Source organism: Frankliniella occidentalis, unplaced genomic scaffold (assembly GCF_000697945.3).
Source record: "Frankliniella occidentalis isolate FOCC.00 unplaced genomic scaffold, Focc_3.1 Scaffold49, whole genome shotgun sequence".
In the NCBI taxonomy this organism is placed as follows: domain Eukaryota; kingdom Metazoa; phylum Arthropoda; class Insecta; order Thysanoptera; family Thripidae; genus Frankliniella; species Frankliniella occidentalis.
Window position 1 is genome coordinate 295917 of NW_026267179.1, and position 6499 is coordinate 302415.

The 6499-nt window shown below is 56.7% G+C and overlaps 1 protein-coding gene across 4 annotated transcripts in view; it reads left to right on the forward strand.

Moving 5' to 3' along the window:
* Window positions 1-6499, forward strand: part of LOC113209147 (zinc finger protein 239-like) — a 51975-nt gene that overhangs the window by 34810 nt on the left and 10666 nt on the right. Inside the window, exon 3 of one of the 4 annotated variants that reach the window (XR_008011109.1) lies at window positions 6415-6499. The exons of the other annotated variants lie outside the window; for them this stretch is intronic. The gene's annotated coding sequence lies outside the window, so the exon portion shown is untranslated. The remainder of the gene's footprint in view (window positions 1-6414) is intronic. 4 annotated transcript variants of the gene reach the window in all.

Consider the following 6499-nt stretch of genomic DNA (forward strand, 5'->3'; position numbering starts at 1 on the left):
TCTCTCTCTCTCTCTCTCTCTCTCTCTCTCTCTCTCTCTCTGGTTCGGCCGGTGCGCCCGTGTGCGCGTGCATTATGCAACGACACTTATTGAACGCACCGCGAATTCCCCCGCACGGGGCTAATGGATGTAAATAACCTCATCAGTCGACGCTGCACTGCACGGGCCGGTGCCGGGGCCTGGGGTCCTCCTCGGCATAATGGATGCGACGTTGGTGTGTGCCAGGAGAGAGAGAGAGAGAGAGAGAGAGAGAGAGGGGAGGGGGGAGACGAAAAAAGAAGAACTAGAGGGAAAGAAAATGGCAGGCCTTTGCGCAGGGTTAGACCTCGGTAATCTATACCGGTCCGAACGCCAGCCAACCGGACGCCCGACGAGTTTTGGCTCGCCAGCTGCCAGACAGACAGGTTATATGGCGCGCGGCTGGAAAATCGAAAAGTTTTCTCAACCTTTTCGCGGTTTTGGCGGGAGCAGGCTGTGGTCAGCTGTCGGCGGGGCCGCTGCGTGCGCGCGGTTGTGGGGGGAGTGGTAGTAAAGTCAAGGGTTATAGTAGGAAGGGGGAGGGAGGGGGGCAATCGAGCAGGGGTGCCAGGAGGACCTGAATGGAGTTTCGGAGTCAAGTTAAATGAAGTGAGGGAGGGGGGCACGGGGGACACCGCCCCTCGTCCCGCCTCGGGGAACCACGTAACGTGAGCGAGAGTAGAGATGGACACAGAGAGGGCCCGTCGAAAAACGGCGCAAATATCCGAAAGAATCGACAGGATAGGACCGTTTGGTTAAGTAAACGATACATCATGGACAGACTGTGTTTTTTTTTTTTTTTTGTTTTTACTTTGACGCGAATTTTATTATGGGCTTCGGTGCATGACCAACGTCCCATGTCAAATCTTAGGCACAAAAAAAATAACGCCCCGCACTTCGGCAATCAATGTTTTAAATGGATAACATTTTTATAATGTGGACCCTTCGCGAGCTGTCGCCGCGTCACTCAGCGAGGATACGCTGTCCGTTCGCTGCTGTTGTGCTCGGTTCTCCAAACTCGCACGCGAAACGTGCTTCTTTTTTGATAGCTATAACTCTTTTGCACTCGTCAGTTCGGGAGGCGTCAATTATCGAGAGTCCCACAGCAGTGGCACTGCTGACCGTATACTGGTTTATTGAAATGTGTTTTTTTTTTTTCATCCCGCCCTTTGACTGCAAGAAAAGATGATGGGGATCTTCCTCTTTGGCCAGTATGTATACTAAAAGCAACTATGAACTACATTTGATGAAATGGTATTGACATTACTACTCGTCTTCAAAATTATGAGTTTGAACATAATTGATATTATTTTGCTTTCTAACAGAGTGAAGCGACAGCACGTAAGAATGTGAAGCTGGCCACTCCGTTTGGCGGAAGGGCGCGGGCCTGCTTGTTGATGTTTGTTGCCCTCCGCCGCGCAGGTGGCGAGCAGCGAAATGACGGACGGACTTTCTTTTGGACCGGAGAAATGTGTGAATAACAAAACTGGGAAAAGGTAGAGAGTTGGTGGTGACGATGAGGGTCGGGCTCACCGTCCGTCCCCGCAGCTCGCGGCTCACGGGCCCCATTTTAACTTTTCTCATCTTTCCGTCCACGATTTGGCGCTCTCTGGCCGACGGGACGGACAGCGTGTGCGGCGAGGCGGGGCGGGGATGGACAGACAGATGGATGGATGGATGGGTGGATGGATGATGCGGCGCGGGAAATTTGAAGCAGCGTCGCGAGTAATAAGGCGGGATGTCATTCCGGAGAGGTGGGGGGAAGGGTGCAAGCGATGTGACCTAGATAGATACGGGTCAGGGGGCGACAAGTGTAGTGTGTACGCAACTTTGTGACGGAAAGGCCAATTTGGCCCCGTTTAACGCTGGCCTCTCTTGGAAAAAAAAAACAACAACAAAAACTACGAGAGGCATAATTGTTTCTAGACAACAAAACGGATGGAAATAGCTAACTTACCGTTTGGTTCGGCCCGTTCTCCTCTCCAAATGGGTGTAAGTCCCGGGGGCGGCCGCCTGCCTGGCGCTCGGTTGGCAAGCTGCCGATTGCCGAAGGAAAAGCCGAATAAACGCGAATCGTTTCTCACGAGGTGAAGAGGTCCTCTGGGGGGAGCGGGGAAGCGAGAGGGGGTGGGGGTGGGGCAGCGGCTCTCCCCTTCTAAACACGCGGGCTGCACTTTACACCTAGCAGTACAATATAGGCCCTGGGGCTTAAACGTGCCAAGTCAGGAAACAGGCCGCTGGGCCTGCGGGGAAGAGGGGTTGACGGGGAGAGGGCGGCAGGAGGCAGACACCGCGCGCGTGCACGGAGGGCAATGACGAGGAGCAGGGCGCCCAAGGCCCAGGTCGAGGCCTAGAGCAGCCTCCCCCGCCTAACTGCTCGAGTCTCGGTCCGGAGATACGTCGGTACAGCGGCGCGGGCTCGTTTGGGATGCAGCCCGCGCCCCGCCCCGCCCGATGCGCCCCCGTGCTCCCGCTGCAGCGCCCTGCTCCATGGCCCTCCAGCATCCCCCTTCCTCCCCTCCCTCCGCTGCACGCCAAGCCCCGCTGCTAATTACTAGCCGCGTGAGAATGGCCGCCAATTTAGGCGCCTTAGGAAATCGGCCCCCTGATGGCTAAGAATTGAGATAAATGCCCGGCGGGCGCCCCCTTCCCTTCCCTCCCCTCCGCGCTCCGCACGCGCTGATCTCCCTGATCGCCACAAATGCATTGGGTGGCGGTGAGCGGCGGCCTAATGACGTTGCTGCAGCATCCTCCTCCTGCTCCTTCCTACCGATCGTCTCCGAGCGGCAAAGGCACTCCTGGGGGCCAAGGAGGGCAGGAGGGCCGCGAGCGACGGGGCGGGGAGAGAGAGAAATACTGCTGGGGCCGTGCCAACAGGCCGTACTGAGAGAGATGGCCATCGGCGACGGGCTGATAAATGAAGCATCATCGGCCGCGCTCCTCTGGCTGTTATGCGGAAAGTTTTTTTTTTTTTGTCCGCCTTTTTTACCCCCCTTTTTATTTCGTTTTGTCGGTCGCTTTCGCGTCGAGTGTCCAGGCGGGAGCGTATAGTATTGGTAGTGGAGGGGGTAGCGTGCAACAGGGGTGCGAGGGGGTGTGCTGGGGCGAGCTCCCTCACAGGTACAAGAAATCTTGGTTTGGAGAGACGGCTTCTCTTGGGGACGAGTTAACGGGGGCGGGGGCGCGTTGCTGCTGCAGCTGCGGGTGACGAAGTTAGATCAGCCGAGGAAGGGGAGTGGAAGAGGTCGCGTGTGTGTGTGTGTGTGTGTGTGTGTGTGTGTGTGTGGAGGGAGAGAGAGAGAGAGTCCCGGATTTCCCCTCCTGCCCCTCCCTCCCGAGCGGTCCAGCAGTCCCACCCCCTTCGCGAGGGGTTCAGGTCAAATAATCCCCGAAATCCGAATTCACGGCCATGGCAGCGGGCGAGGCGAGCTGGGGCGTAAGGACGAGGGGCCGGCCATCCAGCTGCCCATCAGCGTCAAGTGGATTTAGGGGCGGAAGGAGGGTCAGCAGGTCGACGGGCTGCTGGGCTGCTGCCCCGCCAGGGCCGCGGAGCACACGACAAGTCGATGCAGGCTACCGGGCCGGGAGCGGCGCTGCTGCTGACGCGTCATAGCGTACCCAGGAGGGTACCTGAGTGTGTAAATGTCGCACACTTGTAGGTGAACGCTATTTGTACACTTGCCTGCAAACGTGTGAATTTCAAAGAAAAATTTACACCTTATTTAGTGTATGAATCGGCATTCACACATCGACAGGGTGTGAAACATTCAACGCTTGCGTTGCGTTTCCAGTGTGTGTTTGTTGGACACATTTTCCACTTTGAGAGACTTGCGTCAACCCGTCGTTTACTGCGTAGCCCAGCCAGACGTCAGGTCAAAAACCTTGCATCAGTCTACTCTCCACGTCCACGCCTTGCTCCCTCGCGATCCGTTCCAACAAACTCCCCTTCGCCCTTCTCTGATCAACGATAACCTCCGCAATGTTAGAAGTTCGTGGGGATTTCCCAAAGATTCACTCTCTTGGGAATTCCTTGAAAACGTTGTACACTATAAATCTTAAGGGACTTTAAAAAGGACAAATGATATGTCCTTTACTACATCCATTTTTAAGGACATTGTGACCAGTCAAAAAACAACTGCCAAAACTTTGGCAATCTAGACGACCTCGCAATGCGTTTAGAGTGTACGGAGGCCGTTGGGGAATTCCGAAAGGCTCTGGCAGTTTAATTCACGACTATACTTTTCACGAATTCCAAGAGACGCCTTTAACAGTGGTGCGATCTGAGTGCTGCTGCTTCTATTCAAGCGATGCGACCAGATAAAAATAAGCGTCGCGAAAGCGATGAGCTGCTCGTCTCCCCCTCGAGTGTCTCTCGGTGCGGAAGGCCGCACTCGGCCTCAAGCGCCCCCGCGGGCCCAGCTGGGTGCCGAGCCCCTCCTGGACGCGCCTCGCCAATGATGAGCGATCGGGGACGGCGGGGGCGCCACGACGGCCGTGCGGAAAGAGGGGCGGGAAATTTAAAAGAAAAATGAATAGCAAAAAGACGATTGGCCGGCAAAGTGCGGCCGCGCGTTGAGCGATGCCGTCTGGTGATGCGGATGATGCAGTCCAGTAAAGAACGTCTTTTGGCCGTCCTGCACTGATTGGGTGAAAGCGCTTCCTTAAATCTCAAAGTTTCAATCACATTTCTGAAGCGCTGTCGTAGCAAGTGGCAACCCATTTTCTGGAGCTTATTGTCGGTAGCTCGCCTCGCCTGGCCTTGGCTGTAGGTGGGACTGGTAGCTCCAGTTCAGCCGCGCTCTCCGGGCCACGAGGGGAGGGCGCACTCGCCGGGATTGAACCGGTAGAGCGGCGGTGGTGGGCCAAGTTTGGGGAGCTTAGCGGCGCGTGCCGCGTGCACATGGGCGCTCTAACACCTACTACTCACACTCGTACGCCAGGTGCAGGAGCTGAATGCAGGGGCCTCTGTAAAAACTTTAGCGTGCGTGGCAGCCGGCGAGTGCTGCTGCGGTGGAGGCCAGAGCTGGGGGCGCGCAGCTGCTTCTGGGCGAGAGGGATTACAAAACTGGGGGCTGCTGGCGGGTGTGGACTTCGGCGGGCGCGAAGCGAAACTAATCGAAAGCGTCGCGACAAGCATCAAGTTATACACTTTACTTGTAGCGTGAGAAGTTCGTAAATTTCGCGGGTACGACAAACAGGACACTGCAATACACGCGCAGGCATGAATTTAGTTTTGTACGTAGACGTAGATTTAAGGTGTAGATTGCAGTGAAAACAATATTGTTCGTATAGTTATGTGTGTTGTCTGAGAGTCAGGGGTTACAGTCTGGGTTACAAAACCACAGTAGTACATCGTGTCCTCTCCCTTCCCCTCACCCTCCCCCTTTCCGTTTCTTTGCCCCCACCCTCCATGGCCTCGGGGCCTAGACGGGAGCCAAGTGCAATAATGAAGCTTTGTGATAACAGTTTCATCGGCGCTCGGTTCGGCTCGGCTCGGCTCGGCTCGGTCCCAGCATAAGCGCCAGCCATCGGTGTGAGTGACAGATAGACGGGATAGTCCTCGCGCCCTGTTCCGGAGCGCCGCAGTTATAGCGCAGTGCAAAGGGAAGCGTCATACAGATGCATTCTCTCTCGCTCTCTCACCCTATACCCCCCCCCCTCTCTCTCCCTCCCTCTTGCTCCCTGTTCGCGGGGGTGATCTCGCCTTATCACCCCGCTATCGACTCTCGACGGAAGCTCGCCGGCGGCGCGCCGCTCAAATAACAGGCAGCCGCAGACAGGGCCTCGGGCCTGGCCCTGGCGTCTGGTGTGCCGCCCTGCTGCCCTGCTTCTCCTAAGCCGAGATGTGTGAACATCAGAATAAGGCGGCTGAGGTAGGCGGCGTTGCTGGTCGAGACCGTCTCTGGCCGCATGTGGCATGTGCTGTTGTTGTACTTTACGTTGTGGCGCCAGCCTGAGGAGCCAGCAGGGAGAGGAGGTCGCTGACCGTCGCTCGTCGTCTCTCCCGCTTCTCCCCCCCCCACACACCTCCGAGGACAATAAGCTGCGCGTCGGCAGGTGCGGCAAACCGGTCAGTAGGAGGGTCACCCCCCCTTCTCCCCTCATTTCCAAATTTACCTGAGCGGCGACATTGAATAGAAGGCCAGAGCAAGGTGAATCCTGGGCCGCAGTCGCTGGGCAGCCTCCAGCCAGGTCACCCAGTGTGCGCTCCTACTCCTACTCCACGTCGCGCGAGGTCCTCGAGGAGTTCGTGCTGTTGCAAGTGAGCGAGAAGGCTGACAGGTAAAGCCCACCACTCACATGCAGAGAGAGAGAGAGAGAGAGAGAGAGGGGGGGGGGGGGGAGCTAAATAAGCGATTTTTTTGTGCATGTAAAAATAACTGAAATCTTTTCCAGTGTACGGCTATGGCGGCGGCGCGGCGCTCGCGGCTCGAGTGTGTCCCATGCGGCATGGTGTTCAACAGCGCCCAGACCCTCCGCA